We start from the raw sequence: 9,385 nt of genomic DNA, 5'->3' as shown, positions 1-9,385 counted from the left end.
CTTTCACAATATAAATTATTGACAGTTTCGTTTGGTTGAAAATAGCAGACAGAATCGTTTATGCCAGCCCAACGATTGCCAATTCTCTGTTAATACTTACAGAAAACTATAAGAGCATAAAGGATAGGTCTCAAACACGCGTCCCGTGAAAGCATTTTGTGCGGCCCGCGACGGCATTTTGGAATTGAAAGTATTCGACAATATATTCCAGTGCCACATATCTTTTTTAGCTATAAGAACTTGTAGTTCAGCCTAAAACTACTATACCAACATTGAAATCTCAACAAAGTACACTAACACATCACTTTTAAAAGATACCATGCGGTAGAAGATCAGCTATTACGTCACATTTCTAGCTCATGATGATAAAACATGACCCGTTGATGACTCGTGACTGAAAATTGTGATTTGGGTATGTGCGATCTTTCGTAAAATGACTCGATTTTGGATTGACTGGGTGAATAAATGAAAATGACTCGAGTTGAGTCGAGTCAAACGTTTAAATCAGAGAAGGACGTGCGCCCCGGAACGGTGGCTTGGCAATCCTACGGATGCACAATCTATGAAACTGTCACGGGAATAGTAATATGTGGAAAAATTGTAGCTTGCGTTGCGTAGGGTATATATAGCTATCTAATCAGGTCAGTATTGCAACCATCGGCATTTGTGACCCCCGTGACGAATAGATGGTTACATGCTGGGTGTTGTCTGATCTCTGTATCCACGTTATAATCGGTGGCGAGTATAAGATAGTAGTACGCTTCACAGCTGCAACACCAAGGAATTCATCGGCGATTAGACATTTCTATTCCAGGGGTTCTGAACCAGGGTCCGTACGCCCCTTCAGGGTACGGAGCACCACATCATGGGGTACGAGATGCATTGTGGAATTGAGCCTATATGCTGTGGATTATGTTCTTCACCAATGTATTCAACTGGAAAATGGTATTCGCGCTACGCGCGATTTTACGTGTATGGGCAATGGGCATTCTGATTTTAATATAGGTGCAATCGGAAATTCTTTTGAAAATGAACAGGGGCTACGAGAATTCTTATTGGAAGCACGAAGGGTACAATCGCTAAGGTTAGGAAACAATGCTATCGCTATGGCTTACTGATGATTACATTCAAGTTGTTATTGATATGTTCTAATAATAATCGAAGGCAAAATCTGACGCTGATTTAATTTGGCTTTGGCAATGACATAGTAACAATAATAGCCTACTTATCATGACGATATCATAACCCGGATTAGGCTACAACGCTCATATGGTCTGATATCAGATCAATCTTCAGTAAATTTTAGAATATTATACATAAAATCGTGGCACGTCAAAGGTCAGCTCTGCAATATTATAACCCGACAGTTTTACGAGGTCATGATCAATGTACCCTCTAATTTTTGACGCATCTGCGCAGAGTCACCAACTCACGGCGCAGACCCTTGGACAACAGTGCGTATAGACTAAAAAAGTCATCACTTTGGATTTTTTGTGCGCAACTTAGATTCTTTGTACGCAGAGACCTTGACAGCACTGCGCAGCTTAGAGGGAACATTGGTCATGATCAGGGTTGTGACCAAGTCACAAGGCACCGAGTTACAAGTCAATCTCACTTTTATAGTTTTTACTCGAGTCAAGTGGAGTCATTTCGATTCACCACCGAGTCAAGTCCGAGTCCAAGTCAGCGAAAAGAGGGTCAAGTCCGAGTCACAGTACTATGACTCGAGTCGAGTCCAAGTCATTGTGTTGACTGCTAAGTTTCTTGTTAAAGTCTTGTTAAAAACCAACTTTTATAACTCTATTTGGTGGAATCGAATGTTTCGATGTTATAATAAACCAATTTACCTATCTTTTAGCAATTTCTGGTCACATTTTCAAGTACAAGTACCAACAGACGAATTATAATGAAAGGCCAGCCTTGGCCGTCTCAGTCTCGAGTCAATGACTTGGCCCGAGTCACGCACAATGACTCGAGTCCAAGTCGAGTCAATGCACAGATTGACTCGAGTCGAGTCGAGTCATTTCCGTATTTTAGAAAAACGACTCGAGTCAAGTCGAGTCATCAGAAAAGCGTGACTCGAGTCTGACTCGAGTCGAGTCATGACTCGAGTCATTACAACCCTGGTCATGATGCATCCTTTCGCATTATCTCTATAACTCATTATTTGAACAAATAATGCCCGGCAGAACAACAATTTTAACAACAATTTTCGTGTCAAGCGTGAATAGTACAATAGTAAATTATATTTTCATGATGTTTGTGGAATGCCCGTCTTAAGCTCCATTCAAATAAGGCCTTCTTTGAAATTCTGCGGTAAATATCCTTGTTATTGGTGGTGCGGCCCGCGGCGTCATCAAAACTAAGAAATTGTCCCGCGAGCACATTTGAGTTTGAGACCTCTGGCTTAAAGTATGACTGCAATTGATATGTCGAGATCTGACAATTGCAATTGAGGTGCGCTTCCTCGGAAGATCTGGCTAGAAGTATTGAAATATGTACCTTTAAAGCAACGTTAAGAGCAAGTACAATTTGTGTGCAAATTGTTTTACGGCCTGTGTGGAGAGGAGAGGTTGGCTGTACGATTGGATTTCACGGATTGTGTCTTCATGCCGCACGAATTATGTGAAACTGTCTTTACGAAATTGCACTTGGTTTTCGAAGTCTTTATTCACAAATCTACCGACGCTAAGCGATCTTGTGACACTGGACTTGACTGGTGTCCTCCTCAGCGCCAGCCAGTTGATTGCTCTATTCCGACGAACTCCGTGTCTTCAAAATCTAAGCTTGCTGAGGTCGGCGAATGCGTTGTTGGAGTGTGTTATCGACGTGGAGTGCCAGATAAAGGAATTAAAACTTCTCCACATGGATTTCGTCAATTCTAAAGAAAAGGTCAAGGAAGCAAAATCTTTCGATCAGTTTTTCCAGCTTTGTTGTCATCGCGAACCACACTCAGTTTCCATACGTAATATCAAAGTTCATTCATTTATAAGTGAACCATCACGACATACACTTCATGAAACAACGAAGTATACAATATATCCGGACGTATCTACCAACAATGGTATTCGATGTTGGCATTATCGAACTATGAATATGCTGGAAAATTGCGGATTGCGTCGCGTTCAAAAGGACTGTAACCACAAAATGAAGTTGGATGGGATTATAGTTATGTTACTTCCTGTTACAACTTGGCGTACTGGGCGTATGGTACATTGCTCCTGTGATGGAGCATCTTTCCCTTCGTCACTCCCAGCTCTCGAATGTCTCTCTATGTCTCCGTCCGTGGAACTTAATGGTTCGCATTGTCTCACAGATACGATTGCGGGCATACATTAAGAATGTGAAATGCCGAAATTGGCCTATTTAGACCTTGGAAGGTTTTATTGGCAGAGATCGAACGCCCCAGTAAAATTATACCAAAGGCTGGGCTCATTTACAAATACTGTGGAGCTCAATCTAGTATAATCAATTAATCATATGTTCTACTACACCATCTACTGCGAGACAATTTTCTTCAGTCCCCCCCATACCGCCCCCTGAGCCCACCTCCCCCCCCCATTTCGTCCAATGAGCGTTTCCGCCCCCTTCAAAATCCAAATCACCCTCTAGAGGTCGCTGAAGACAAGGTTAAGAACCACTGATCCAAAATTAGTACATTGATCTTAATCTATCTATTCGCCTTGACTATAGAATGTAAACATGGAATGGCAACGACCGATTTTGCAGCTTCGTTCCGCTTCGCTGAGGCTGTATTCAGAATTGTTTTTGCGTAAGCGACAGTAGGATTTCTGGCAATCCAAAAGTTATCTTCCAGAGCGCAGAATTTACTGAGTATGGTGTTAATCGAAAGCTACTGTCGCTCCGATTTCGAAAATATCACTTTAAATATGATCTCCTGCGAATATATTCCGTGAACATATATTTATCTCTGCATCCCATAAAAGTGAAAATAATAGATATTGCATGTGGAGTAAATCTTTGTTAGTTTTAATATTCCAAATATGTTGTTAACAGACTTGCTAACTAACATGTATCACTGGGAACGCAACCCCGAACATGTCCCTAACGGATGAATTTGTTGAAGCTAACGCAGAGCTGACTCCACAACCATTACCTGAAGCAAATTCACTCCATCTACAACCTCGTTATCAGCCTACTCCCACTCTCACCCTACCACAGCCCGGCATTCAGCCAGGATCCACAGCATCCCTTATGTCCACACAGTCATGGAATGTCAGCCTGTCAGCCAGTTGCTCGTTTGAACGGGCAAGATAATATCACTTTAAGTATGGTGGTTTCGGTATGCCTTCATTCGCTAAGCCTAATTGAATCACAATTATATTGTCAGTCCTTCGCGAGGCAAGCCTACATACCATCTATTTGACTTTCAACTTAGGCAACTAATGATTACGATAGTGTATATCATGTGAAGATGATGTCAATATTTCTAGGCCACATGAATACGACAATCCTTATAAGGTTACAATGTTTATACACACGCGGACGCAGTCTAATACCAAAGAATATTCCTCTGCCGAAATGGACGTGCATCTAGTTCAGACGTTGACATCCCACGGGTCGCGAGCCGCATTCGACTCCTCCATGCATCAGCAATACGGCTCATCATAGGTTTAAAGAAAAATAAATGTACATTACAGGAAAAACGTGCAGAATTAAGGCAGACTAACTTACTCGGTATTATAAGCGACTTCTCAACGACATTGCATTTTCAAATGGAATGTGTCGTTCAGTTAGAAATAAGTTAGTTTTTCGAGCGTGTTGCCATGGAGTCGCATGTGATCACATATAGTGGCCTCAACAAGAAAATCGCAAACACAAACACGTGTCTTCGCGTGATTCCATGGGCTTTCGTTGCAGCGCTGCATGCAGGTCTAATTAATTTGTTTTAGAATATATACGAGGGATTGGTAAACTGCTGCTCACGAGCCGCATGAGGCTCTTTATTAATTGCACAATGCACACGCATATGCACTTATGCAGTTATGCACATTGCACAATGCACATGCGTTTCGCCATTTTGCTGGAGTATAGTTCAACCTGATTATAAACTGATGCATTCTCTCGTATTAGCAATTTGCGCATTGTTTTCGTGTTGTTTCATTACTCGTGATTTGCAACACCTGCAAAATTTATAGGAAGCCACACTACAGGGTTAGAGCTTTGCAATAGAACTCTCGAATTTAGTTCACATAAACGTTTTACCTGCAACAATGACGCATGGTAATAAATCAATGATAAATCATTTTATTGATCAATGAACTTGATAATTAGCAGCCAATTTCAAACGGGATATGCGATCTTGAAGAGTTTCACCCCTGATACCGAATATGCCCTTATTTTTGCTAGCACAGCAGGTGTTTGAGATATTCGCATTTTAAATTCTGACAGTTATGCTATTAACTTCATAATAGGAAGATTGTGAAGTACATTGTAATATAATTGTGACGTAGCCTAATTGGTGAAGCTTTATATCTGTGCCCGACGGATGTCGTGGATAAGGAAGGTATAAAGAGAACGTTTCACCTATAGTTTCGCAACAACAAAAAAAAACAGTTTATTTGGCAGTTGATTCCAGATGTAGATACTGCTTGGGATGGGATGTATGTATGTTGAATGAACAAGCTGTACTTAGGCATTCCATTACGGGATCGAGCATGCATCACATAGTATAAACCTTGTTCAATTGGTTACCACAATTGGCTACATTAACGAACGTCGTCCATGTCTTTTGCTGTTCCCACGATATGGCGAAGACTCATTGACCACATTCAGGACTACTATGTCTGCCATATCAATGTGTGCGGGTTTTCTTCGTAAAAAAATGATATATCATAACTTAGACTGAACGAGCATACATGTAGGCCTACCAAAACGATGCTTAAATGCATATTCCCCTTCCGTCTCATGATGGCTTTGAATATGTTTACAAAACTAATGAACTCAGTGGTGTTGAAGTGGTGCCGAGTCAGGTTACAAATTAGAAGAAAGTTCAAAAGCAATTCTGTTTACTCGGGAAAGTTTCAACAAGCAATAACACATTTGATTCGTGCCCCGGGTTCTTGTTAAAACCAGGCTGTAGTAGCAGTATCAATAGACGAATTCCCACTAGTGTGATTACTTAACTATTCTTCGAAATTACAATGAAATGTCTGTCTTGGCCGTCTGAGTCTCGAGTCATTTGACTTGGTTCGAGTTATGCGCAATGACGCGAGTCCAAGTCGAGTCAATACACAGATTGACTAAGAAAATCGTGACTCGAGTCGGATTCGAGTCATTAGAACCCTGATCAAGACACGCTCTCAACTCATACATATGATTTGTGGTGACACGCCTGTCTTGGCAATCATTGGTTGTAGTCGAATAGCTCAGATCAGTAGTCGAAACGTGGCTGTTGTGTACAGTGGCGTAGCCTGTATATGCCGGAGAAGTTGGGGTTTGAAATCGAAACCCCTCCGTCCTTCTGAAATGCGAATTGTATATCCAATATTCATAGGCTCCTTTTTAATTAGGCAATTGGTATCACGGTGTTGCGTTTTGCTCGATCAGTACGATGACACGTTCCAAGGATAAGTCTTGCGTTGGTCAAACAATTTGTCAAAGTTTTGTCAAAATTGTAGCGTTAGGTCAAAGAATTGTTAAAATTGTTTAAAAAGTCAAAATCTTTTTGCAACCTGCATTTTGTTTGTATCGTAGATTTTGCAGTATCGGTGGACATTTTACAGCACATAGCCTACTTTATAGGCCTGCCGTTGTAGACGGCCCATTATCTTCTCATTGTGACTTATAAACGGCCAAATGAAAGAAATAGGCTGACATGATGTAATGCTCAACATACCGCAATATCCGAACTGAAGCAAGACTGCGTGGCCATTTAGTTCTAATATCAAGAAACGGATGATGAAAATTTGGGAAGTAGACAACATTGTGAGAATGGAGCAACTCGGTGTGACACCAGCAGTGTACGCACAACTTCAGTGTTGCCAGCCAACCACTGCTGCTGTTGAACGTTCTTTCTCCATTCTTGGCAAGCTACTTAGTAAGGACAGACTCTTTCTACCCGAGACTGTAGGAAATTATCTTTCGTTGTACTACAATTTTTTTTCAAATTATTTTTAACATAACGCGTCATGTATACTCCTGGAATTTTTCATAGGTCCAGTTTCGTTAAAATAAAGGTTTTCATGTAAAAATTAGTCAGTTTTGAAGTCAAAAGAGTTTTTTTAGGCCAAACTACTTGGTAAGGACTGACAGTTCCAACCAGAAATGAAGATAAGTAGTACAATTCTAACATTATGTGGGATAATACCTAATTCACATACACGAGGTCAAAATGTGTTCAAACGTAAATTTTTTAAGATAAAAAAAAGTCAAAATTGCGTTTTTCCGTTAATTCCCGTTATAGAAGTAGATTGTAACATACATCTCGTGCTTCCGGCTGATATGGTCTGGACGCAATGCCGATGTTTCAGCCAATGGGAAATGCACATCCAGGAACCAGATGCGTTCTTACATATAGTATCATTATTATTATTAATATTTATTATTGAAACCATATACATATATAAGTAGTTAGATAAATGTGCGGAATCCCCTCATTCGCGATTTATAATAAACAAACAAGAATTATCAATATAATAATTAATTGAAGAATTAGCTCATTCTCAGTTTTGCAGCAATACTCGAGGGGAATTCCCTTCTGACTGTGCGGCAATTAAAAAAGGGGGATTGACTGAGAGAAAACGAACAAAGAATCTCGATTGACCTTTGTACTCAGACATGAGTCATTCTACTTGTACTTTTCCACTCCGGATTCTACCTCGCCTGACTTCTGGACACGAGACTTGTGTATTGAGTAATTTTTATATTTTCCCCCGAACAACAATGGATTGACATTTAATTTCAATGGTATGCACGCCGACGAATCGGTATAGTTCTCCTGTCTTGACGTGTCGTTCCTCGGTGGGTTGATTAATCCAATTGCGTGTAAACACGATGGGATTTGGGAATATTTGCCCGTCAAACATGACGTCAGTATAGTATTTGTTTCTTCGGATCCGTATGTGAGATCCCGGTTCGTGTTTTAGGTGGATTGTCAACGCGCGTCCGGCCAGATGATACGCCAAAGTGGAGTATCGCTTACTTACGTTTGTCTGTGTAGAGTGACGCCTACGGGCTGTGTCATACTGGAATCGTACTCTACTTTATTATTGATCGAAGTTGTAACGGGAGAAATGAACTGTTATGGCTATAAATATACGTGTCAGCTCGAGTTCTCGAGGACAGGAAAGAATATCCATGTAAATAAAGCCCTCGCTATTGTTACGGGTCACAGAGCACGGATCACGTGTCGACAATCGCTCGAAGCCCGTCAACTGGTATTTTGAAAGCCCCCGGTATTATTGTGTATGGATTGTTGCGGTATTAGAATTGTGGTTACGGCTCATTGGCGGTGCGAGGATCAGGTTTATAGTATACTATAAGTCCCTAGCTCGGATATTATACGACGCGCTGCTATCGTCGCTTTGTCCAAGACCTAATTTACGATAATCAATCGCGCTTTCGAAAATAGACATGCGGCCGCGTGGCGCGTAGACTGCATAGCGTCTTTTGTCTGCGATCCTCCCTGCTGTGCCGAGGAGCGATAATCTCGCTTTCGAAAACAGCCATGTCGCCTCGTAGACATGCACAGCGCCTTTGTCCTGTAATCCACCCCGCTGGGTCGAGGAGCTATTCTCTTTGTTCGAAAATGTTGGATATTGGTCTCGACCGTCGCTTGGCCACTATACTGAATGCGAAAGTTGGGTATTGATTAACTATCACGCCGATTTTTCCACGGTTAATGTACTGTGCTACTGTCTCGCTCTGCTTTAATTATCACGGCGTATAGTGCCCTCACAAACACGCTGATTTACAATCTGATAATCTCTTTCCATGCCGCTCGTGTGAGATTGCTAAGTCGAGACGATAGCTGGTAGTATGGTATTGAAAAATGATGTATTCTGGCAGGTTAGAAAGTTTACCAACCCTAATCTCTGATAAATAGTGTCAACAAAATAATCACATGTTTCTTTTATTTCATATATGAAACAGTTCATTCTTTGCAAATACTCGAATAGTCTTGTAAGAACAGCTCACGTTTGCCTGATCGCACTTGTACACGTAGATGAGTGATATCATAGTATTTGTCAGCAGTGAATAACGGTATAATACCCCAATTTTTCAGATCAATAGAAACATCACCATTCACTAGTGCATATGAATGTAGCTGTCTCTCCGAGTTTGTGCCAATGGATTCAGAATCCGTGGCAATACAGAGACCTCTGTAATTAAAAATCTTGTCATCGTACAAGCCTTTTTGGAT

Source organism: Botryllus schlosseri, chromosome 8 (assembly GCF_051294905.1).
Source record: "Botryllus schlosseri isolate E-star chromosome 8, Bs_hap1, whole genome shotgun sequence".
Lineage (NCBI taxonomy): Eukaryota > Metazoa > Chordata > Ascidiacea > Stolidobranchia > Styelidae > Botryllus > Botryllus schlosseri.
This window is presented reverse-complemented; position numbering follows the sequence as displayed.